The 26,043-nt window shown below is 37.9% G+C and overlaps 1 protein-coding gene and 1 long non-coding RNA gene across 7 annotated transcripts in view; one reads left to right on the top strand and one right to left on the bottom strand.

Annotated features, from left to right (window-relative positions):
* Positions 1-789: 789 nt before the first annotated feature.
* LOC120534303 lies at positions 790-12,154 on the bottom strand. Of its 4 annotated transcripts, none has more exons than XR_005634720.1 (4): positions 8,618-8,739; positions 7,088-7,155; positions 3,487-5,215; positions 790-1,790 (listed from the first exon to the last, which is right to left on the bottom strand). It is a non-coding gene; the product is annotated as an uncharacterized LOC120534303 (long non-coding RNA). The 4 variants fall into 4 exon arrangements; XR_005634723.1 differs by having other exon boundaries at positions 5,028-5,215; positions 8,618-8,695; XR_005634722.1 differs by lacking the exons at positions 7,088-7,155; positions 8,618-8,739 and adding an exon at positions 11,947-12,154.
* The window catches only part of atp2b1a (ATPase plasma membrane Ca2+ transporting 1a), a 225,119-nt gene continuing 207,937 nt past the window's right edge, over positions 8,862-26,043 (top strand). For all 3 annotated transcript variants that reach the window (XM_039761795.1, XM_039761793.1, XM_039761796.1), the window contains exon 1: positions 8,862-9,584. The gene's annotated coding sequence lies outside the window, so the exon portion shown is untranslated. The remainder of the gene's footprint in view (positions 9,585-26,043) is intronic.

Genomic DNA, 26,043 nt, shown 5'->3' with positions numbered 1-26,043 from the left:
AGAAATAGGATGGAGCAAGACTATTTAAGGTTTTATAAACCATAAGCAGTACTCTAAAGTCAATTCTAAATGTCACAGGTAACTAATGTAATGAGATCAGAACTGGAGAGATGTGCTCGGATTTTCTTTTCCTAGTTAAGATTCTGGCAGCTGCATTCTGCACTAATTGCAACCGATTGATGTATTTTTTGGGTAGTCCTGAGAGGAGTACATTGTAGTAATCTGGCTGACTAAAAATAAAAATGTGAACTAATTTTTAGCATCTTGCAAAGTTATATGGGATCTATCTTTTGCTATATTTCTTAATTGAAAAAATGTTGTCCTGTTAATCTGATTAATATATGATTTAAAATTTTGGTCAATAATTAAGCCTAAATTCTTTACCTCTGTCTTGACTTTTAAGCCTTATGAGTCAAGTTTATTTTGTATACCCTCATTATATCCATTTTGCCTACCACTAAGATTTCTGTTTTCTCCTTTTTTAGTGTGAGAAAATTATCACTCATCCATTCAGAAACACAAGTAAGACATTGGGTCAGTGAACCAAGAGAGTCGGGGTCATCAGGTGCTATTGATAAATACAGTTGTGTGTCATCAGCATAGCTGTGATAGCTCACGTTATGCCTTGTGATAATCTGACATAAGTGAAGCATGCAAATCGAAAAGTGCACTGGACCCACGATAGAGCCTTGTGGAACACCATATAGAATATCACGTGTCTTTGAAGTATAATTACAACAAATAACAAAGGCTTTTCTACCTGTTAAGTGATGCTTAAACCAATTTAAGACATTGCCGGAGAGGCCCACCAAATGACTAAAGTGATTTATAAGAATATTGTGATCAATGGTATCAAATGCGATGGTGATACTGCATGCAGTGTTGCTCTCAGATACAATAATCTGTATTTTATTCCTGGATTAGTTATTGCTTCTTAAAAGTCTGCAAGATTTTCTTCTCAATGTAATTAAGAGAGACATAAAACAAAGAGAATGCTGGAGGACTACACTGGGCTCCTTTGCCTGCAGGTGCCATAAAGGGTTAAATAACCCCTGAAAGTAACACTTTTGAGGGCATCAGTGGATGTATTGAATCCTGTGGAATTCCATCTAGATATAGTATACAGCAATGTAGCTTAGTCACAAACTTGTGAATCTTTGCTGATGTCAGGGAACAGATGATCCTGCAGAGATCAAAGGTCACTGGCCCTCCATGAGAGACAGAAAGAGAGAATGAGAGAGATAGAGAGAGGCCATAGAAGGCTGGCACTAGACCAATGAAACCATTCCAGGCAGGCGGCAGGCAAAATGAACTCCCTTGAGCCTGGCACCATAAAGACAGAGGCAGCAGCCCTGAATTTGTCATGGAGACCTGACCATTTAACTTAGAACCTGGAAGTGCCTGGGCCAATGCAAGGTGCCCAAGAGACAAGCATCTTTTTATCTTTCTAACAGGCACCCTGAACCCAGAGGTGGACTTCAGGTGACGTTTAAAGGCCACATTATGTCTAGGGTAAAAATGGGTAGGGAGGTGAGTTTAGCAAAAGCTCACTGGACAGAGGTATAAAGGGGACCAAAAAAGAGAGAGAGAAATAAATATAAATGGGAGGTAAAATTGGGGGAATCTGAAGATAAGAATAAAGGGAAGACGCACAATAAGACAGAAAGGTTCTTTTTAAATTAAATACTCTCCTTTTTAACCTTTGATCTTTTTCAGTCCCATTGCTTCTTTCCACTTTTCAAATTAATGTGCACATGGGGTGTTTTATCACTCCTGAAATGCCTTGCAATCTGTAAGAACACAATTTTGCAATTACACTCTTATGATGCCATGCGATAGACTGTACAGCCCCTCATCCCTATAATGGAAAAAATGGGTTCAAACAACTGATGTACAAGACAATTGCATCACAAATATTTAACCAATAAATACAGATAGAATTATCTCATCACATGCTAGCTGCAATAGGCTTCTGTGTTGGAAGATGCACTTATCTCCCTGAATTGTCTGCTGAAAGCAAAGAAGAAAGTGAAACAGGAGAAAGGCACTGATAAAGTTGAGAAGACCATTAAAACCAATCAATTACATTCTTATGCAAAACACAGAAGACAGCCATGCTCTTCACTCTACATATGTTGTGGTGTCATTATTTCAACTCAAACTTCAGATCAGCTGTCATAGACATTATTTCTATCCACGTCAAACCTCATCAGTTCCAACTTTAATGAGGGCAGTTATTCTGTGGATAACAGCAGAGGCAGGATCAAGAATTTAAATCCTTTTTTGAATTTAGTAGGACCTATGCTACAAGTCGACTTAGCAGAACCTCATGGGGCGCTGTATACCATAGGATAATAAATGGAGTATTTTAGAGAAGTAAAACTTGCAGAAAACTTCTTCTTTTCCAGAGCACTGCACTGAGCCTGAAGCCTTAGTCTTTATAAAGAATTATGTTTTGATATAATTCAAACGCAAGAGTGTTTTTTTGATATAAAAAGTACTTTATAATGATAATTTATAAAAAAAAAAACATATATACAGTATATACTATCTATCTACCTGTCTATACAAATTCAGCAAACATAGCCTATTATGTCACAGATTGATTTAGGTCCTTTGCCTATTGTTTGTGTGGAGTTTGAACATTCTCTCCATGTTAGTGTGTTTTGTTTTGCTGTTCACCTGCATCACCAAAAATGTAAAGGTAAATTTTAGAAATTTTAAATTGGCCCAGTCAGTGTGAGCCCCAGGGTGAACTTCTGACCTACACAGATGTGGTTCCCACCTTATTCAAGATGCTGCAAGGATAGTCTCTTGCTACTCACAACTCTGAATTTAATTAAGTGGGTTTGAATTTTTTAATTACTGCATATTAATATCAAGCAAAGGGTCCTGTTGAGGCAGAATCCTGCTGCACAAGAAGGAAATAAAGGAGCTCACCCTGGATGGGTGCAGAGACACATTTGAAAAATCCAGGCTCACATTTTTCATTTTTGGATCTGATTTTCTGTCTAATTGTTCATAGCTGTATGTGAGCTATATTGGCTTCCCATATTTACACAGGTAACATAATGAAGCATTCATTAAATGAGCAAATGAATGATAGTCAATACAAATTACTTTAAGTTCACTGAAGTAGCCTGACACAACTGTTTATGTAAAGAATGAGGATAACACTGAAGGAAGTGCAAACCAGTTAATGAACAGGAGATAAATAGAGCAGGTAAGAGGAGAATGTGCCACCTGGAACAAGGTCATTAGTAGACAGACACCTGACTTTAAACCTTTACTCTCTTCAATTTATATGAATGACATTGATTTTGATATTATTAAACTTTCAAGGGTCATGAAAACTTAAAAGACTAGTAAATATTACAGAGACAGTAAAAAAGAATCAAGAAAACTTCAAAACTGAGAGAACACATGGAAAATGCAGATTAATGCAGAGAAGTGTTGAGTGATACATGCAAAAAAAATTGAGTTTACTTTTCATGAGTGGCAGTCCAGGTGCCAGCAATCCTTACTGGGCAGAAAACTCTGGTCCTCATATCCAGAAGACAGAAAAAATAGTTGTAAACATTCAAAACAATGAAGAACTCCATCAACTCAAGAGGCTAATCAGGTGTTTGGCTATTAAAATGACTTTTTTCCTTTAGCCTAGATCAAAGAAGGCAATATGTGGAAAAAGTCTAGGTCTGCAAAATATCTGAAGGCAAGAATTTAGCTTAGATGATTCGGCAGATTTTTTTTTCCTATATGGTGAAACACGTGCTTGAAGTCACCAGTGGAAATTAAGGGGAAGTAATCTCAATATCAAAGCAAAAACAAAAAATTTCATAACACAGTGGAATAAATTACTGTGTCCTTTAATTGAAGCACAGATGACTTTTAAAAAACTTCTGGGTGAGACACTGGGACAATGTAGCTATTAGCTGACCCAACAAGTTTGATTGACTGAATGGTTTACTCTCACTTGTAAAATGCCTTATGTTATCATATTATGTTTTAACTTTCTTTTGCCACTGCAAACATGATGATTTTTGGCCCTTTCGATCCACGCCAACAGCAAAACAATGTATTTTTTTAACAGTGGACTAGCCTTGCTCCCATAAATTCCAATTAAACACATCATTTCCCTGAAAGTTTTCCGATTTTTATTATCATCAACTTTTCATCTATTATTGTTAACTCCTTCTTTGAGGTGCAAGTTGAAGACACCATTCAGTCCTATCACAAAGGGAGTGAGATAAAAAAAAAAATCTGCTTCCTAGTAGGTTTGAAAAAAAAAATCATATTCTCACTGCAAATGCCATTAATGTGCAAATGTGGTTCTCAGTGTCAGTTAAAAAACTGGACTTCATAGATGTTACAAAATTCAGTCTGCATCAAGTATGTTAAAAATTGAATGGGTAGATAAAGTCTTAGGACATCAAAGAGACTGTCAGCATTTCATCAGATTGTGAAATAAGAACAATAGGAACACAGGGAGAACACAAACTTCACAAATCAAGTACAGACACTGATTTTATTAAAAACTCTCCACACCAAGCTTTACTACTACCCCAATAATAGTAAGAACACTATAAGAACAAGAACACCAAACATACATTTATATTGCAAAATAATCAAGAAAGAAACTGCTTCGACTTCTGTCATTCATTATTGTGTTACTTCCATTTTCTTCTTGATATTCAGACTGTTATCAATATGTAGATTCACATAGATTCAGGTGTTTTTTTGCAGCAGTAGAAATGGCAGCTTTGATTATTGAGATACATGCTTGCTCGAATGGTGCTAGAGAGAGTGGGAGCACTGCTCTGAGTGATACTTTGCAGGTGACATAGCAAACAACTCTGGAACACCACTGCACAACCTTGTAATAGTTTGATTTGGATAAAAGGCTGGATGTACCCTTATTAACTCATTCATTTTCTTTACCCGGGCAGTGTGTAGTACAAGGCAGACATTATTCCAGAATAGGATGCAAAATAATCACAGGGTGCAATGATGCACACACCCACACTCACTCTGTATCCATTATCATCCTTTTCATCAACAGAAAAGAATTTTCTCCAGATGAAAACGCTCTTGTTGTTGAAAATCTGAAGACATCCAAATTCTGTCTTCTTCTTCTTCAAAGACCAATAAACATATTTCAGCTATCCATCCATATTGTGCACTTCTTATCCTACTTAGAGCTGCAGGATCAACGGGCCTATCATGATAGGAAACAGCCTTGAATAAATAAATGGGATTGAGGCAAAGGGCATAAAAAGATGTAGAAAAGCACATGTTTTAGAGGCAGAGTTACCATCCACCCATTTTCTATAATCGATTACACTTTGGCATGAACAGGAACACATGGTGCCTATTTCAGCAGAAACTGTTGAAAGGCAGGAACCAAACCTGGAAGGAAAGTTAGTCCATCAAAGAGTTAGTTCTTACCTTGAAAATAAGTGCTTCTAACAGAAATGTTTGTATTTAAGTCAGTGAGATCACTGTGTAAACTAAGATGGGAGCTCACTATGCAAACATCTCTGTAGATTCAGTGGAAAAGTGTTTCTTGTCATCTCACCTAAACTTTTTACCTGACCTATAGAAATATCACCCTTATTGCAATCCATTCACAGATACCACAACAAATATAGCAACTCAGTTAACTCCATTTTATTCTTGTTTACTGCACTTCCACCAATGAACCCGGCATACTACAGTATACAGGAATATGCACAAAAATATTGTACAAACAGAATATTACAGAAAGTTAAACTAAAATGCAAAATGTCAAACAACAAAACACAAACAATGTTAAAAATAAGGTAACATACAGTAGCATATTTATATTTTACATATGTACACCAATGTTTGGTTCAAAGACTGTTGAAACACAGAGAAAGTGAAGGGAATGAAGAAGACTTAAAGTCACTCATTTTGGCTTGACAGTCAGGAAAAGCAATATGAACAGCAACATCAGAAACTTGATCAAAAGGATACAAAGCAAAAATAAAGATTCTGCTTCCTTAAATAGCAAAATTACAAATGCAATTTTTCTCATTAAACTTTAAGTATCTTTTACTCATTGATAATTAGTAATGACATTAGTAACTCATGCCTGCCTGTTTTCCTGCAAACCCACTGATTTACATAACTGTCTTTTTAAAGGTTTCAATTTGACCCAAAGCTCATTGAAATCCCAGTTCTTTTCTCACTGGCACTGAGGCTTTGGTGACTCTACAGAGATTAATCTCACCCTAAAAAAAAGTCCTAAGGATGCAACTGCTTTCTTTAACTGACAGATTGTATCTTCTTAAGATCACACACATATGTCTCAGCTGGAAAATGGACAGAACCCTGCAGTATCTATCCAAACAACAAACAATTGAATCAAAAACTGAATTTGATATATCTTCTATTCCTATTCCAATACTCACATGTAATTAATTATTACCTGTATTTTATCTCACATAGTCTAATGAATTGTGACTTGAAGTTACAGGGTGCTCTAGAAATGTTCAACACAAGGTAAAAACTAACCCTCGAAGGGTTGTCTCTCCATGAAATAGCCCACTTATGCACAGACCCAGAACCACTCATACCAGGAAAAATATGAAATACAATAAATCCAAATAGTTTCTCTCGCACATCCCAGATATGTGCATTTTAGCCTAGTTGGAAATTCTAAACTGGCCCTCTTGAAGTGAGCTTGGATGTGTCAGTTTTTTTTTTTAATGGAAGGACAGAAGTCCCATCCAGGGTAGGTTCCTATCTTGCACAGAGACAACATCCGTACTTGTGACAATGAAGTGAATAAGCAGGTACAGAAAGTGGATAGACAGATAGACTTAACCTAACATTAAGTGTTTGTGATGTGGCAGGAAAACAAAGTAACCAAATTAAATTCATATAGACATGGAGAACAACTTTACAAAACTCTGACCAAATCTGTGAGCTGAAACTGGAACAATGGAACTGTGATTGCTAATCACTGTGCCACATTGTTGACCTCTTAATAGAGCTTTACATTATTAAATATACCTTTTAAATTTTACAGATTGATTCTCACACAGGAGACATCTTATAGACTCACCTATCAATGTCCATCTAAGTAATGCAATCTTGTTGTCCAGAGTTCCCCTGCCCAATCCACACTTGTCACTGTTTTTTGGCAAAATAATCACACAAATTACTTGGTCACTTTTATATCTCACCAATCTAATAAGTTTTTTTTTTTCCTTTTCTTATTCTGCTCTCAGAAAAGTGTTCTAGAACGATATTTATATTTAAAAGAAATTCAGAAAATGCTTTGAGCATGGGAAAGGTGCAATATAAATATTATAAATGTGTTTTGTTAGTTTTAAACACTTAATTTTATATAACCATTTTTATTTCAAATTACTTTATTTCTATGGAGTTTGCTCTCTAAATTGTATTCACATACTGGCAGTTAATAAGCAGTGCTGACAATGGTGCAAAAGACATTAAAAAAATTATTTTAAAAAATTATTAAAAAGATGTAATTTCCTAGTCTCTGCCTTTTTTGCCAATCCTAAATTACATTTTTTTTTTTAAATGTAGCAAGCATTTGTGTGAACCCTTAACAATTCTTTTTCTTGCTAATAAGATTTTGTTCTTTAAGTTCTGTCCATTTAAGCCTTTTCTTATTAATTAACTCACATATGAAACTAAAGTAGCGGTTTCCCTCTAGTAAAATGCTCACCAGTAATGATAAACTTTTAGATACAATTAAAAAAGTAAAAGCAACGGGAAAATATGACTTAAAAATATGGTAAAAGAAAGTTGAAATTTTAAAATGTGGCAAAAAAGAAAACTTTAAAACATTTCGGGATGCAAAACAAGAGAAGAAAAAGAAATTAATCAAATAAGATAATTTAAAAGTAAGACTGAACCATTTACTTTTGAAACTGGCTGGAATGAAAACCCGCTGCAACAATGGAACCCCAGCACTGAACTTGGGAAACCCTGATCTAAGGTCACGGCAACGGCAGGACAAGTGCATTTATTGCTGAAAAGTAAACAGGTTGCATTTGGGCAAAAGATCCAGAGTTAATAAAACTTATATACGTAACATTACAAAATAAGAGCAGGCCATTCAGTCTAACATACTTTTTATTTCCCCCAATTATTTCGTTTCAAGTAATGCTCCGAGACTTAAAGATTCCAGATACGCTACATTCAGCTACATAACTGTTTGTATATAGGTAGACTTTTCTGCAGACACACACATACAGTAAACGTCTAATTCCAGGGAAAACTGCACTACAACTGGTCACACTACAAACTACAGTATAGTTCTCAAGGTCGAATGGAGCTGAATGCACAATATAAATCGAGTCCAATCGGCATGGGCGAGGTAAGCCGAAGAGACACTTCGAATTAACAAACTCCAGCCACGTCATGGAAATAATGACGCAAGATCTAATTAGCCACCAGGAAAGACTTGTTCCCGGCGTTGGGCGGGGTCTGTATAGTTAAAAAAAGAAATGTAGAAATTAAAATTTGTTTGCGTTAGCAATGCTCTGGCTATTGAACTCCGTTTAAATCATAAACTTCTTAGCAGATTTTGACCTCAACAGGATTCCATAAAAAAATAACTGACCGCATCAAAGTTAGAGGCTGAAGAGGATCTCCATCCGGGTATCGATGGATGACGTAGCCACACCCCCTTCACGCAGCAAACTCCACCTTCTCGCGACGTTTTGGTCGGGGATTTTTTTTTTAGGGATGGTGGGAGGGGAGCAAGCAAACGTAAGCGTATAATTACAAGAGGCAGGGTTTTATTTTATATATATTTAAATGAGCAGTTTATTAATGTCCTTCTCTCTCGTCCCAGTGTTTTGCATGTGAACGGTGTGGAAGATTTTCGTGTCGTGGCACGAGCCCCGTGTTATTTTTGGTGGACGGCTTTGTATCCTAGCGCCGCCTGAAAACTTGGTTTTTCCCCTTGTAATGCAGGGTTCCGTGGGTTAAATACGAAGGGGAGTGTCTTTGTCGAATAATTAATGACAAGGGGGATTGTTCGCTTAGTGGTGAGCACACGGTGTGTTTGTGTGTATGCGCGTGTGTGTGCGCGAGCGGTGTTGGAGGGAGCCATCAAGACTAGAAGTGCTTATGTGCGGCGTTCTGGGAAGTTGGTGGATATTTGGAAAGCGGCTCTGACTTTTTTATGCATATATTTTAATTCTGTTTGCCCTACACGCGTTTGCAATCTGGGCGGGCTCGTGGACCTCTGGCGGGTAGGCACGAGGCTGCTTTGACAAGAGGGACTAGGCGAGATAACAGCTTCACTTCTCCAAGGTGCAAGGAAGCAACACTCTCAAGAGAAACAGCAGCAAAAGCCCAGTAAATCCAACGGTTTCAACAACATAACCTACAACAGTCACTTAAAATCGTTGAGAGGAGGAAGAAAAAGCGCCCGGACAAAGGCAGCTACTCAAAACCGGGGCGCGACCCAAAGTGATAAGGACAAAAAGGAGAGACGAAATAAAAAGTGCATGCTCGCCTCGCACGCTCTCTTGCAGATTAGGATCACCGGCGCATCATTACTTCATCGGATTTCGACTATAGTGAGTATATCCATCACCGCCGCCCTTATCCCTTTTTTTATTCTAATAATCCTTGCTGCTGTTGTAGTGTTCTGGATATACATTGGCCTTGTTGGATAACGTGACGAGAAAGCATGAGGATGTGTTCCCATTCATTCAAGATGAACAGGGGGCGTGCAGCAGAAGAAAAGATAAAAATAACTGGAAGCTCACTGTCGAATTCCGCTGGTCAGATTTTTATCGACATGCTCCAGAATGTCCTGTATTACTTTCTTATTTTAGCGGCATATCATTCAGACCCAGATGTTCCTCTGTCGTTTGAGTTTTTTTTTCTTTTAACGTTTTCAGTTTCAGCCGAGGTGCAAGTGGGTAAACCGCTCATCGAGGTTGGTCGTATTTCAGTTTAGTACATTTGCATACATATTTATAAATGGCTTGACTCTTAGATTAAAATATACTCTTTTAGGTTCTTTTTAATACCATTGTTGACCGACCATAATTACAAGAACGAACACCCTGCTTTTCCTAAAGGTTTTGCAGGCCGTGGCTGGTAAGCAAAACCTATGCACAAGTACCTGTTCCTAATTGGTTGCTGTCATGCACCTCATTCACAATCATCCAGAAGAACGTAAACTTTTACGTTTTTCCCGTCTTAGTAATGCATCTTTATATGCATTTTTTCTATTTCATGTTACCAATGAGTTGTATATGCAAGAGTCGAGTCATCCGCTAACAACGATTTCAAGCTGTTATAAGGTTTTCATTTTGAACATGGTAATTTTATTGAACAGCGTATTTGCCATCAAACAAAAAAATACCTTAACCTTGCAGGTTTATGTTGGTAGAGGTACCAATCAATAAGAAATGTAACGAATGATATTAAAAGCAGACAGGCTTGTTCTTTATCACATGTTCCCTGTGGTTAGTAGACGGCTTTCGTTTTAGGGAGAACCTCAACTCGCTGTCCAAAGTGACGTGTATTTATTACGCAGTTAACTGATTTCTGTAGTTGGATAAGTGGCTTTGCTTAGGGGCAGTGGGGATGAAGGGATAGCCATCATCATTGGCCGGTAGGCCTGACGGTTAACAACTCATACCCCAAAACGATTTTGACACACCATGCTGCTGTTAAAACTTTATTAATAATTTTGGCAAGAGAGGTAGATCGCCTGCATACCGTTTAGGTAGAGTAGTAGCTTAGAACGAACATCATGGCTTAAAGTTCAAAACGTCTTTAATATACAACTCCAAGTTCTTTATAGATATTCTAAAACTGATTTAAGTTTTTCAGGTTAATGTGTTTCTTACCTTATTGGCTTCTCACTTACCCCTTTTTTTGGGCTAGTGGACCTCTGAAATATACCTTGTATTCACTTAAAGCTAGGTACAAATCCTAACCTCCTAGCAGGATTGTTCCAGAATTAACATCTGGAGCTCTGTCAGGTGAAGTAGGTCACTCAGGGTCTCCAGGAACTGGAAGCTTTTATGGTTTACCGGTAGGCTGGTCCTCATGTAAAACCGAACGTGCTTGGTGTTGCACTAAACTGGTAAATCGCGAAATTTCCCGTTTTAACCTTGAGTGTTTCAAGACTGGCCTTAATATTTTTAAATGCAGTGTAACATTCGTCTAATGTGTCTGACTGGCTGTATAAGGTACATATACGTTATGACCTTGAATCTAGCAAAAACTGTTTAGTACTGCTGAGTGCCACCTTTTCATTCCGACACTGGACGGGAACATACGGAATTGTTGGCCGTGTAGTCGGTGCAGGTTGCAGAATAAGTTCTTATAGGGATAGTAGCCTTTTGCACACGCTGATGTTTTTCAGCAGCGGTCAGTGTATTTTTAGCGATTAAGTTATTGGTTTCCTAGTTTGACGGCAAAGCTTTTAAACCGAATTTCATCATGTGCTTCTACTTCGGAGTTGAATGAATGCGAGCTTTTTTGGTTGTTGTCGTAGACGCTTTTCAAAGGCAGCTCACAACCCCCCTCCCCTACGACCCCTCCTTTTCGCGATGTCGTATTTGGTTGACAGATAATCCCGACGCCTGAAGTAAAAGCGACTAAATCGCTTTTGTTATCGGTTGTCAAAACACTGCCAGTCGGTGTAAAATTGTACCCCGTGGAAGTCGCATCATTTAACTAAAAACAGTTATGTAATGTAACAGAGTAATGTAATTTTTGGAATCGCCTTTGTCGCTGCTTTTGCACGAAGGAGCAGTAAACTGGTATGATGTAAAGCCCAAGTCGCTTCTCGGTTACAGCGCCGCTGATAAACCCATTCAATCCACCCCCTTTAGTCTCATACGAAAGCACAAATGACAACTAAACCCCGTATGTCAGTGCTCGGTATTATTTCTGATGGTGTAAAGCAGAACTCACTTTTTTTGTCCAGTAAGGCATTCCCGCCGCCATCTCAATCCTTCGCATGTACTATTTAAATGTTTCCTTTCATTATCTGCAAGTGCCTGCTGCAGTGCGACTAGTGTCGCAGGTATTCCACACACCTGCTGGTGGCCGAGCGACCACAATACATCTTAACTCTGCCATCGAGTTGTGGTTGCAGTCATGGATCTATATGGTTACTGACCATGAACAGTGAGGTAATCTTTCCGACGTACCATTTGTTAATATACTGCGCTATTCGCACTGCATTGTTTTTTATTGCAGATATTTTTTTTAGTCAAATATTTTGACGTGAAGTGTTTAAAAGAATTTAGACGAAAATCACTTAAACAGTACAACCTCTTATACACATAACAGTAATAAGGGATAAAAAAATGTAAAGTCGTCTAGAATATGAATTAATGCAAAATGCAGTTTGTCTGTTGGACAAACGCTGCACTTCCCAGTTATTGATTTCTTGCCACCTTTTAGCAAGACTGTTCCCGTTGGCATGGCTTTAGTTCTAGTAATGTAGAAGAAATGTACAAACCACTGCACTGTACTATTGCTGTGAGGACAGGTGAATACAGTAAATCTTAGTTTTTCCAGATATTTAATAAAAAAAAGTAATTGGAAATGAGCTGTTTATTACTGGTTATCCCTCTCTGCTACTTGAAGCAGATTATTGTCACATTTTGAAATATTAATACAAACATTTTGAATGATATCATAATTTGTAAGCTTGCCTATTGTCTAGTCTAATGGTGTTGATAATTAAAAAAAAAAACAAAAAAAAACCAACAACTTTTACTGTTGAAGTTGTCTGGGGTTCACCTGACCTACCCTTTATACAAAGTATATCCATCTGTCACGCCCTCGACCCTCTGCAGTTTGCATGTCAGGAGAAGGTGGGAGCAGAGGATGCCATCATCTATATGCTACACTGATCCCTCTCCCACTTGGACAGAGGCAATGGTACAGTAAGAATTATGTTTCTGGACTTCTCTAGCACCTTCAACACCATCCAAGCTCTGCTCCTCAGGGACAAGCTGCTAAACTGTTATACCTGCATTTTTGTCACTCTTTAATATTGTTTTTTATCAGTATGCTGCTGCTGGAGTATGTGAATTTTTCCCTTGGGGATTAATAAAGTATCTCTATCTAAATTTTATATGGAAAAAAATCTAAGTGTATCATAGCTAGGCAGTCTTGTCATCACGTGTTTTGGCCTCTCAAATTGAGGATCATGGTAACTTTAGACTGATTTTGTAGGTATTGTTTTCCCCCAGAGGTAGGCTCTTTTCTCTTGCTGAACTCCTAGTTTAACTCCTCTTTTACTAGTTTTCTGATAGTTGGTGGGTTTAGTATGGTTATGTAAGAGAGTGGTTTTTCTTCCATGTGTAAATGAAGAACAGACCAAGGTCACTTTTACTGTTTAAAAAGAAAAGCCAAGCAAAATGACACCTTTTATTGGCCAACTAAAAAGATTACAATATGCAAGCTTTCAAGGCAACTCAGGCCCCTTCTTCAGGCAAGATGTTTAAAAAGAACCAAGTTCAGTTTACCCTGTTTTGTCTAAGAGGCTATGTCTTGCATACCCTCTGAAAATAAAGCAGAATTTCATACATTCTTATGAACAATATCCAGTATAATCTGTTTTTAAACCTTTTTTTTTTTCTCTTATTCATTGTAAGCTGGGTGTGGGTGTAATGTGTAAGGTCTTTTTTTAAATATCCATGGAGAGAGTGCAGGAAAAAGTTAAACGATTTACTTAAATCACAAACTAATTTCTGCTTAAGAAGTCGTTTGTGATGAAAAATTGGAGCTACTGTACTCCCTCACTTAGTACATAGATTAAGTTCTTGTATGCTATTGTACTGGAAATTTTCCATTAATGATTACCTGTTGGTTCAAATAAAATAACCTTTGACTATATGCCAGGTGAGGTCACAAAGGCCTTTAGACCAGAACTAATATCTCTTGTGCTCTTATTGTTTAAAAGCTAAGGGTGCAACCAATGCAGCTTTACAAGATTTTTTTATCTGATTGAACAGGTTTGTGTTTTTTTTTTTTCTACTTCAATCTGTTCTTCACTGTCTGATTCAGCTACTTTTTTCACTAAGAAATGTTTTTAGCTGTTGATTAGAAATGTTTAGGTTTAGAATGTGATCTTTTAAATCTTGCAATTTCTAAAATGCTACATTTCATTTAGCTACTTGTGTGGGGTGTGTTTATTTATTTATTTATTTATTTTTGCATAATCACTTTTGGACCACATTCAGACAAAGACATATTGTGGGATATAAGTTGTTGTAATCAAAGAAATTATTCCAAAGTGTTCAGGGGGGTTGACGCAGAATTTGCTATGTTTGAAGCCTTTGGGCGCTAATCAAACTGTCCGGCATAGTGCCTGATGAGGAATTATAGTACAAATTGTAGGCATTGCCATGAAGCTACTGATGAAATAAGTATGTGGTGAGCTATAGATATCTTTCTTCCTGGATCATTTGCATAAATGTGATTGGTCATGAAGTGAAATAGCTTAGTGGTTCTTTTTAAAATCTTAAATTCTAAGTTTTTGTTTTAGGGTCAGCTTTGCTGGAATCACTGGCACAATACTATGACTAAAAATGGCCAGGGCTTGGGTGGTCCCCCTGGTTCCTTGGTCTATGCATGTGAATCATGAGGTTTCAGCCGACGTGTATTACACAGGTTGCCATCTGCACATGTTGGCCTGTTTCTTTTTCTGTCGGATATGCGGTGTGAACACACTTTGGAGCAAATGGTACATAGATCTCTTACAAAAGATGGCACACCCAGTCTCTAAGCTGAGATAATTGTAATGGTGTTCAATTGCCGAGGATGCTTTCATTTCAGATTTGCCAAATGATTGCTTAGCTGTAGTTGATGTGTCAGTTGTATGTTACACACCATTGGCCTTTCCTGTCAGTGGTATGTGGGTGCCTGCGTCTCGTGTCAAAGCTTTACATTATGGCGGCTATGGGCTGTAACTTGTAGTTCATTAGTCATGTTCAGTTGTATAACCTGTTTGCTCTTCTTGTCTTGTTCATTATGTGGCACATCCTGCGACAGTGATGTTTCCTGTCAGCGGGGTACGTGGCAGTGTTGTCGGGTATATTGCATGTCAGCGACTCTTCTGTGTTTGTGCCAAACATGAGATGGACTCAAAGCCCAATGTCAGTCACACCATTCCCCAATTCAAGGGTTGTATCTGTTCCTACATAAGCTATCTGTTCCTACATAAGCTGGTAAAAAAGACCAAGATCAAGCTCCAAAAGTCTGTGGTACATGAGTTGTTGCATGATTGACAATTTTTAACATTTTGTTAAGTAAATTTACAACAAATTTTTATAATTAGTGACTTAATATGATGTCAGGGTTTTTTATTTTGTGTCACATCTCTCTGTAGTTTTTATTCAGTTTTCTGAGATTTAAATGTTTTTACTTAGGTTGCCATTGATTGCATAAAAAAATGTCAATATGGGTGTAAAAGTTTGACAAACTGGCATTTAGTTTGGGACTACAAAAATTCATGTTATTTGTTATGTATGGAGTTAGTATGATATGACTTAATGTGGAACCCTTCAGTGAAAAGTCATGGTAACATTCTGGAATTTCAGTTTGCATTTTTGGTGTCAACATTTTCTTTGTGTGGCTATTAAAGGCCCCTTTATTTATTGGTCTGATACTGAGCCTCCCAATTTACCTTTACTTTTTAAATGGCTTTACCCAATCACATATGCTACTTAATGTTCTGAGATCTAACACCCAAATATTTGGAGTAAACAATGAAGAGCTCTTTTAACAAGGTTATTAGAATTTCAGTTGAAACATCATGCTGTGTAACAGCACTTATGATAGAATATTTAAATATGTAGACTTGGTGTACTTTGTTGGGATCTTGCTCATATGCTTATTTCTGTTTTGTTTCCTCTTTTTATTACCCCAGTGGTGGCATCTTGTTCTGCTGTAGGTGCTGGCACAAATGTTGCAGCATTATGGAATGTCCCCTTGACACACTGGTTCTGGTCCATTTCTGTATCCATCCAATAAACTTGTGCTTCCTTTCATCCCCCAGTATTCCCCCATTTTTCTTATTTGGGGAGTGCAGTATGTTTACACACATCTGGTTTTTATGTTTTTATTCTAATTTGGTTTTCTTTAGAATTTTAATAGGGAATTATAGGAATATCTGCAACATTTCTAGTGTTTTCATACCACATTTCTCTTCTGAAGTGTAATTTTGTATTTCCAAATTGCAATTTTGTATATCACTTTCAGAGTTAATTTTTGTATCTGAAGGCACAATGAATAATTCTTTAATACTTTTCTACTCCTGGATTATACATAATTGTTTAAGTTACTGTTATCTGCGTTTTTTAATTTTATAATCATTGCTCTATTTACTAGATACTACATTCATAATTAATCATGGTTTTTTTGCTATTTAGTAATTTTTTTTTTATTCTGTGACAAATTAGATATTTATCAGCTTTGCTTTTTGCTGCTATTTGATACTTTTTTCCTCCTTTCTAGCAATTTCTATTTGTGGCCCATTTTAACACATATTAGAAAACTGTGATGCGCCAATGAAGTTTTAAAATTATACTCCAGAGGTTTGCAGAATTTTATAGTGTTGATTTTCATGTTTTGTTTAACATGTCCATCATTGTTAATGCATTTGTAGGTTTAAATATTTACTGAATAATGTATGCGGAAAAAATATCCCGTCTTTGGTTTCCTCCCATAGTTCAAAGACCTACTAATTAGGTGTATTGATGATGCTAAATTGGCCAGTGTGTGCACGCACCCTGTGATAGATTGGCACCCACTCCAGGGATTGTTCCTACTTTTGCTCCCTGTGGTTTCTGGGAAAAGTCCCAGCTTCCCCGCAACCCTCCTTATTGGGTTTGAATAATGCCTGACGAAGTTTTGGTTTATTACTTGAAAGTCTTGTATAGTTTAATTCATGGTCTCAAACTTCGGTCCTGGAGGGCTGCAGGTTTTCATTCTACCCCTTTTCTTAATTAGTGACCTGTTTTTGCTGCTAATTAACTTATATTAAATTCTAATTAACTTCCTTTTGAAGACTCGGACCCCTTAATTGTTTCTTTTTCCTTAAATAGCAGCCAATCAATGAGATATAAAATGAACCAAAACAGGACCTGCAAAACTGTCCGTCATACAATATTTGAAAATAAGCATTCCTAAGACCTTTATCTTTATCTGATCAGCTCCCCAACACATTTTAACAGTGCTCTTAGAAAATAGAAAATCAAAAATTTCAGAAATTTATGCCTTTTCAGAATGAGTGTCGGGTTTAATTAACAACAAGAATTGGCACCTAATTAAGCAACTGGTTGGAGTGAAATTTGTTGGGAGTTTTGAAGCCCTGACTCGGTTGGTGTTTTGTTGGCTCACTTATTTCGCATTTTTTGGGTGTCATTTAAGGGAAAAAAAATGAAGAAATTCAAGTCTATGAAAGTGAATTCAAAAAAAGTTAGTTAGCAGCAAAAACAGGTCACCAATTAAGAAAAGGGTTAGAATAAAAACCTACGCACTCCAGGACTGGAGTTTGAGACCACTGGTTTAATTTTTATATCTATTTACTGGATTTCACGCGCTTGCTGATCAGATTGTTTTTTTTTTTTTTTTATATAAATGATCTTTAACTGTTTAACCCCAGTTAAAATCAAATACAAGAAGAAAATGTATATATTTCACATGAAAACAAATTTCTTTCAGTTATGTGCACATGTGGACGGTTAACACATCTTTTTATTCTACTTGAAACCCTGAATTCCTTGGTAAAACAAAACAATTAAAATCTTTAACCACCTCTTTCATTACTGTTTTTTTAAATTTGAAAATAAAAAAAAAAAGTTGCCTCTGAAGTTCACTTAGTTGTATTCACTGGACAATGAAAAGAATTGTTGATCCCAGCTTTGAAACTATAAGTGAATAAATTTGGCATGCAAACTTGACACAACTGTCCTGATATTGCCATGTACTTCAGGAGAAAATATTTTGATTCCTAATTCCCAAATGCCATTTTAAAATCATCATTTACCACCAATAATTCTGATCAAACACTTTAAACAATTTTTATTTTTCCTGTTTTAAATTCTGCTCCTGATATTTTTCTATGACTTTCAGGGCAGCAGAATTTGTTTAGAATGTGTGACCTGTGTCTGTCACTTTATTTCCCCCTTTTGCTTTCCCCCTGTTCCTCATTTTTATACCTGTATTTGCACTACTGAATCAGTGTTTGCCTAAGACAGAGTAGCTTGTCTTCTAGCCACTCGGTTGTTCATACATTAACCTGAGATTGGAATGTGCGTGATTTTTCTGTGTTGCAGGTTTCTAAAAGCATTGTTGGTTTGAATACCGAGCCTGGATTTTGTTTTTATCGGGTTTTGTCCAGTTACCCAGGTTTTCCTCACTCATGTCTGGAGCCTTACTGGTAGTGTTGTTTAGTGAATCTGAAGTGCCCCTGTTTGGGTATGTGCATGAGTGGTCACCTTTTTAGACAGGTGCTCTGTTAAAGGGTTGATTTCTGCTTTGTTCCAGTTGCTGTTGGCCCCTGTCTGACCTGAATTGGTTTCAGCTGGTTTGAGAGTGTTATTTTCAAACAAAAACAATATTCAATAACAGTAAATAAAATGTATTTATTCAGTACATGTAGCAGTTGCCTATGGAAAATGACCCTGAGAAGTACATTGTTTGTGAATTCTTCAGCAGCAGTACAGGTAAATATAACTCAAAAATGAATTTAGATCATTGCTTTTTGCAGTGCTCCTAGCATACTTCTTCTTTCACTGTTTTAGTGAGTGGTTGGACTTTTGAACAGACCCTTTCAAAGCCCATTTCGTCCTTGTGTGTAATGTGGAACATTGCTATGTAATATGATCTTGCTTTACTCGCAGATGGCCTGACATTCTTCGCAATTATCTGCAGGGCTGTGGAGTCGGAGTCGAGGAGTCGGAGTCGGAGACAATTTTGGGTACCTGGAGTCGGAGTCGGCAAAAAGTTAACCGACTCCGACTCCTACTAAATTTAAATGGGAATTAAAAAAGTAAGTTGAAATGTCCCAATTCACAAACAGTCATAATGAACTACTTCTCTGCTGTAAGAATAAAGCCCAATGCATGCAGTGCATAATGTTACCACAAAACGAACATGTCAAGTAACCATGAAGCATGCTTTTAATTGACTGTATGCGTCACTATATGGGATGTAATGCACAGGTAAGGTGCAGCACTGCTTTCCATTGTGTCGTGTTCCACTGTTACAGGGAACTGTGAACCTAGCCTAAAGCCCCCCATACATTTACAGATGCACTGCCGATTTTTCGCCCGTTCAACGAGTCATCACGCGTCAAACACCTGAAAAATCATCTGGTGTGTTCTCAGCTCTGTCGGCTCCCCTTTGCTATGCGCTAGTGAAGGGGGCCGAAGGAGCCAAGAACACAGATCTCCCTACCTGTCTCCAGCAGAGGCTCATTCTGCTGATCAGCTGGCCGGTGAGTGACACAATGCACTAAACTTCCGGCTGGCTGACAGAGGAGACAGCCACTGCAGCAGACAGAGGCATCACATTACTTTGGATGGGGGCGGTGGTCGAGATTTTCGGCAAGCTGGATCTGCCCATACATGTGGACACCATCAATCTGCGGCCGCCAATCAATTTCTGCGATTGTACACGCACATCGGTCGGTGGCAAAATCGGCCACGGATCGCTGCGTATTTGGGGGCCTTAACTCTCGCTGATAATTAGGTAAATGTTTTTTGCAGGACTAGAGACACTTGTATAAGTGAAGGGAATAAACTTAAACTTTAAACCTGACTATGGGATTCAAACATGATTCATGATTTCCTTTAACTATAACTGTATTCCAAGTTTAATATAGGTTTTCCAGATATTGTTTTTAGTTCATATAGTTAAGCTTTTTTTTTTTTTTTTTGTTTTAAAAGTTAAAACTACCAAAGAATGTGGTTTGTATTTTTGAACCAATACATTTCCTGTTCCTGATTTTTATGCCTGCTATTACTATCCAGACACTTGTTTAAAAAAAAAAAAAAACACAAAACCTTGTTTTCATTGTGTTTGTCTTTAATCTGGCATTATAGTAGAGTGTTGGCTTCCTAGCCAGTAGTTCTGTGGTTAAATGACATGTATGTTGCCTTCCTTTCCTTCAATGGATGTAGAAAATACATGAGCATAGTATATACATACAGAGGAGTCGGAAGATTTAGAAACTGAGCAGTCGGAGCATTTATCTAACGACTCCACAGCCCTGATTATCTGATAGAAGAACAGAATTATCTATTTTTTTTTTCTTCAAGAATGGAAAACGATCATGTTTGATTATTGGTATTTGGTTCTTAATGCTGACTGTAGTGTTGGCTGTTCTACAGAAAAACTGGTATCTGTTTCAAAACTGACACTGGCCATTTGACCATATAGAGATATTAAAATAACTGATACATTTGGTACCAGTCAATACTAGTGTTCTGAAAACCTAATGGTTCTAGCTTTTTTCAGTATTTGGTATTATTGAATTAATAATTGGTACTGGACTCGTGCGTGATTGCAAGTGAATTAATTCAGATGGCAAAGTAGTATGTGGAAATGTGAATAAGAACTACATATAAAAATGTCTCTCTCTCTCTAGTGATAACAGCACTGCATTTCCCTGTCTAAAGAATGACAGAAGTCCTGTCTAGAAATGCTTTGTCTCCCGGATGGGAGACAAATAAAGCCAAAAAACTCTCATAGGCTTCTGTTATTACCTCTTTTATCCCAGTTGCTGAATTAGTTCATAAATAGCTTTGTGCATTCTTTGTGAGTGCAGTGATGTGACAGATGTGAGTTTTAATCTTTCAACTTGTGTCAATGTTGGAAAAGGAGACAAAATGATGGCATGATAAATTACTTTTTAATAATTTCTTCTACACGGACCCTAGAAAGGAACAGAGCCATTGCATTCTTTCTCTGATTATTTCAAACATGTCCATGGTTGTGCTTTTAATCTTCCATCCATTTTCTATCAGGTTTTGTGCAGTTCAGCCACAATGAAAACTTTGCATGCGCCTTGCTTACAAGCAAACAGTTGTGGGACGTAAAAATCAACGTAAATTTGCAATTAAGTGGCTATCTGTCTTTCTTTCACTGTTGATGAAATGAGCTACTCCATTTGTTAATATCAAAATCAAATATATTTAATGCTACAAAGTAGGCTTGGGCGGTAAAACGGTAATATGGTATCCCGCGGGATCTAAAAATAGCAACGGTGTCAGTTTCAATACCGTTATACCGTCATAAAAACAATGCACTTATATAGGAGACAAGGATTAAATATTAAATATAATTTATTTAATGCCTAAAAATGCGTATGCGATGCGTGGTTGTCATCACGTGACAGCGTGGAGGAGAAAGAGAGAGGTGGGGAAAGATGGCGAGTCGCGCACCAAGTGACCTGGTCTCGAAAAAGAATACAACTTCTGCAGTTTAGCAGTATTTCGGGTTTCGGCCGAACGAGAAGGGAGAGGCGGTATATACGGACGAGGCAATTTGCAAATTGTGCAACAAAAAGGTGACTGCGAGAGATGGAAATACATCGAACCTAAGGTCGCATATACGAAACCACCATCCACTCACTGCTGCGAGGATGGACCCGGGATCACTCAGTGCAACAGTTTCAACGCCTCCCGATGCAGGACCAACAACATTTAGATCCACCGCCAGTACGCAGCCGACGATAATGGGGGCCTTCGGGAAAGCAACAAAGTACAAAAGGGACAGTGTCCGTTGGAAAACCTGTACTGATGCAGTGACAAAATACTTGGCGAAGGAAATGGTCTCTTTTCACACAGTGGAAAAAAAGTCCTTTACGGACATGGTAAAGGTCCTAGATGCCCAGTACGAGCTGCCTGGACGGAAATATTTCTCACAAACAGCCGTCCCACATTTATATAGTAAAGTTAGAGACAATGTTCAAGTGCTGCTGTCAGCGTCACACAGTTATTCCTTAACAACTGACATGTGATCGTCAGTTAACATGACACCATATATGACTCTGACTGTCCATACTATTACACCTGACTGGAAACTTGAATCCAAATGCCTCCAAACTACGTATTTTCCTGAGAGTCATACAGCAGACAATCTTGCTGCTGCGCTCAGAGCTGCACTTCAGGAATGGCAACTTGACGAGAAAAAACTTTTAGCCATAACCACTGACAATGCTGCTAACATTCATGCCGCAATCAGGTCCCTGCATTGGCCGTGGCTATGCTGCTTCGGTCACAATCTAAACTTGGCTGTCACAAATGGATTGCATGACCAGAGGCAAAAAACCGAGCGCGCCCTCGGACTATGTCGTAATATTGTCGGGGCCTTTTCACACAGCTGGCAACGTAAGCATGAACTCCACAAGAAGCAAGTGGACTTGGGACAGAGAGAGAGAGAGAGAGAGAGAGGAGAGAGCTCTCTCTCTAGATAGATATGCTTTGCATCACATAAATTATATTGAAAAGTAGGCTATATTAAAATGGAAAACCATTTTTTAAATTGTAATTTTTTTCCTGTATTTTTTTATCAAGTAAATGCAGGCTTGATGCGCATAAGGGACTTATTTAGCCTGAAATAAATGTGCATGCAAATTTCACCAAGTGGAATAATATACGTTAATGGACATATTTATTTATGCATTCATTCATTTATTTAGGCCTATTTATTCATTCATTCGTTTATTAACGAATGAATTGGCCTAAATAAACGAATTTCGTTTGTTTATGCCTATTTATTCATTCATTCGTTTATTTATGCCTATTTATTCATTCATTTGTTTATTTAGGCCTATTCATTCATTTAGATAGATAGATAGATACTTTATTTAATCATTTATTCATCATTCATTAATTAATTCATCCATCCATCCGTCGGCAGGACTGCGCAACTCGCTGGGGCTCCAAACTGGCAATGGTGGAGCGAATCCTCGAGCAGGCCCAAGCGATCAGACACGTCCTTTCTGATGACAGAAGGAGCAGCCTGTCCCTGACCTGGCAGGACATGGACGTCTTGAAAGCTGTTCACGAAGCACTGAAACCAATCGGTGACTTCACTGATATTTTGTCAGGAGAAAATTATGTGACCAGTTCCTGTATCCTCCCCATACTACAGCTCTGCAGGGACAATGTGTTGGCTGCGTCAGAAAATGACCCCCAGCTAACAAAGTCAATCAAAACTGGAATTCTAACAAAGCTTTCCAGGCCAAGTATGAATCCAATTCAGTACGCAAAATATTGCAAAAATGCACTTTCCTCGATCCTCGTTACCGTGGAGGATATGAGACGGATGACAACGCATTGGCTGAGACCAAGGCTGAATTACAGGCTGAGATCGTGAGCTTAGAGGCAGCAGGTCCAGTGGCCATCAGAGTGGAAGAGGGAGAGGAGCAACCTGCACCCTCACGAAAAAGATGACTTTGGGGAGTATGCTGAAAAAAAATCTGATGCAATGGCAGGTCCGTCGGCACCGTAGAGGACCGAGTCGGAGCTGAAATAACAGCCTACTGTTTGGAGCCAGTTACTCAAGGAGACGAGGACCCACTTATCTGGTGGAAAAATGCTGCCGGGCGTTTTCCCCAAATGTCGCGAGTGGCACGAAAGTACCTGTGCGTCTGTGCCACAAGCACATCATCGGAGCGGGTTTTCAGCACCGCAGGTAAAGTTGTCGGTCCACAACGTGCCCTGTTAAAGCCGGACAAAGTAAACATGCTGGTTTTTCTAGCGAGAAATCTTGAATAGATTGATGCCACTTGCCATTCGTTCCTTTTCGCACTGTGTTTATTTTTATTTAATTGATTCAGGTATTTTTATTTGGTTTACGTTAAAAACGATATTGGAAAGAAGGCGTTTTGTTTAGGACTATTGCTTGGCAATACTTTTTATAATATGGATGATGTTTATGTTAATTCAACTCTGGTTGACTGTTGTGGGTCTAGTTGCACTTTTTTATAAGCTGCTCATATTTGTTATTAAAAGTTGTTCAGGCGGTGTGATTTAATTTAATTGATTTGTGTGCGCGTCTCCGCGGGAAAACTGTTCTGGATGCTTATGTTAATTTAATTCTGTTTGACTGTTGTATTTGCACTTTTTTATAAACTGCTATTTGTTGCTAATAAAAGTTAATATTGTTCTGCATGTTATTTTGTTATTGTTTCAGTATTAGTGTTTGATATTCAGTTTCTGAACGGTTTAGGCACAAGCCAACAGTTTGGTGATGCTGTCTGAGCCTTACGTCACAATTTTTTTATTATTCACGGTAATACCGTATACCGAGGTAAAATAGGGAGGAGGTTTGACGGTATCAAAATTTGGATACCGCCCATCCCTACTACAAAGCACTATGATTATGCAGTTAGCAGGACAGGCAGACTCATACTTGATTGCTAAATATACAAATTTTAAATTTGTTGTTTGTTTTTTATTAACCAAAGTAATGTCCATTTGTCTAATATACAGTGGGTACGGAAAGTATTCAGACCCCCTTCAATTTTTCACTCTGTTATATTGCAGCCATTTGCTAAAATCATTTAAATTATTTTTTTTCCTCATTAATATACACACAGCACTCCATATTGACAGACAAAAAAAAAGAATTTTTGAAATTGTTGCAGATTTATTAAAAAAGAAACTGAAATATCACATGGTTCTAAGTATTCAGACCCTTTGCTCAGTATTTAGTAGAAGCACCCTTTTGAGCTAATACAGCCATGAGTCGTCTTGGGAAAGATGCAACAAGTTTTTCACACCTGGATTTGGGGATCCTCTGCCATTCCTCCTTGTAGATCCTCTCCAGTTCTGTCAGGTTGGATGGTAAACGTTGGTGGACAGCCATTTTTAGTTCTCTTCAGAGATGCTCAATTGGGTTTAAGTCAGGGCTCTGGCTGGGCCATTCAAGAACAGTCACAGAGTTGTTGTGAAGCCACTCCTTCGTTATTTTAGCTGTGTGCTTAGGGTCATTGTCTTGTTGGAAGGTAAACCTTCGGCCCAGTCTGAGGTCCTTGGCACTCTGGAGAAGGTTTTTGTCCAGGATATCCCTGTACTTGGCCGCATTCATCTTTCCCTCGATTGCAACCAGTCATCCTGTCCCTGCAGCTGAAAAACACCCCCACAGCATGATGCTGCCACCACCATGCTTCACTGTGGGGACTGTATTGGACAAGTGATGAGCAGTGCCTGGTTGTCTCCACACACTGAGGAGAGGCAAGACACATGACAGCCTGCATGGAGTTTGCTAAAAGACACCTGAAGGACTCTGAGATGGTGAGAAATAAGATTCTCTGGTCTGATGAGACCAAGATAGAACTTTTTGGCCTTAATTCTAAGCGGTATGTGTGCAAGGAGGAATGGCAGAGGATCCCCAAATCCAGGTGTGAAAAACTTGTTGCATCTTTCCCAAGAAGACTCATGGCTGTATTAGCTCAACAGTGTGTTTCTACTAAATACTGAGCAAAGGGTCTGAATACTTAGGACCATGTGATATTTCAGTTTTTCTTTTTTAATAAATCTGCAACAATTTCAAAAATTCTTTTTTTTTGTCTGTCAATATGGGGTGCTGTGTGTACATTAATTAATTAAAATGATTTTAGCAAATGACTGCAATATAACAAAAGAGTGAAAAATTGAAGGGGGTCTGAATACTTTCCGTACCCACTGTATCTAAAATGCATCAAATGTAGTGAAAGCACATATGTCCTATTTGAAAGGTATCTTGGTGAGTGTAATGCAGTCTATCATTTAAACTGTAGGTCCAGTTAATATTTTACTTTTGGATTGGTACACAGACTAAACAAAGTCTAATCAGTCAGAGTTTTTAAAACGGCACAACGAAGGGTGTTTTTATAGGGATTCTAAATTAATGGACTAATGTAAAGCTGACAAGTTTTGATCTAGTGTTTAAAAAAAACAAAAAAAAAACAAAAGGAGGGACAGATTTGGAAAATTTTTAAAGTTACAGTATTTTATGACATTTGAAAATTAAATCGGTTTGGCTCATCTGTTACTC

Source organism: Polypterus senegalus, chromosome 8 (genome assembly GCF_016835505.1).
Source record: "Polypterus senegalus isolate Bchr_013 chromosome 8, ASM1683550v1, whole genome shotgun sequence".
Lineage (NCBI taxonomy): Eukaryota > Metazoa > Chordata > Cladistia > Polypteriformes > Polypteridae > Polypterus > Polypterus senegalus.
This window is presented reverse-complemented; position numbering and strand designations above follow the sequence as displayed.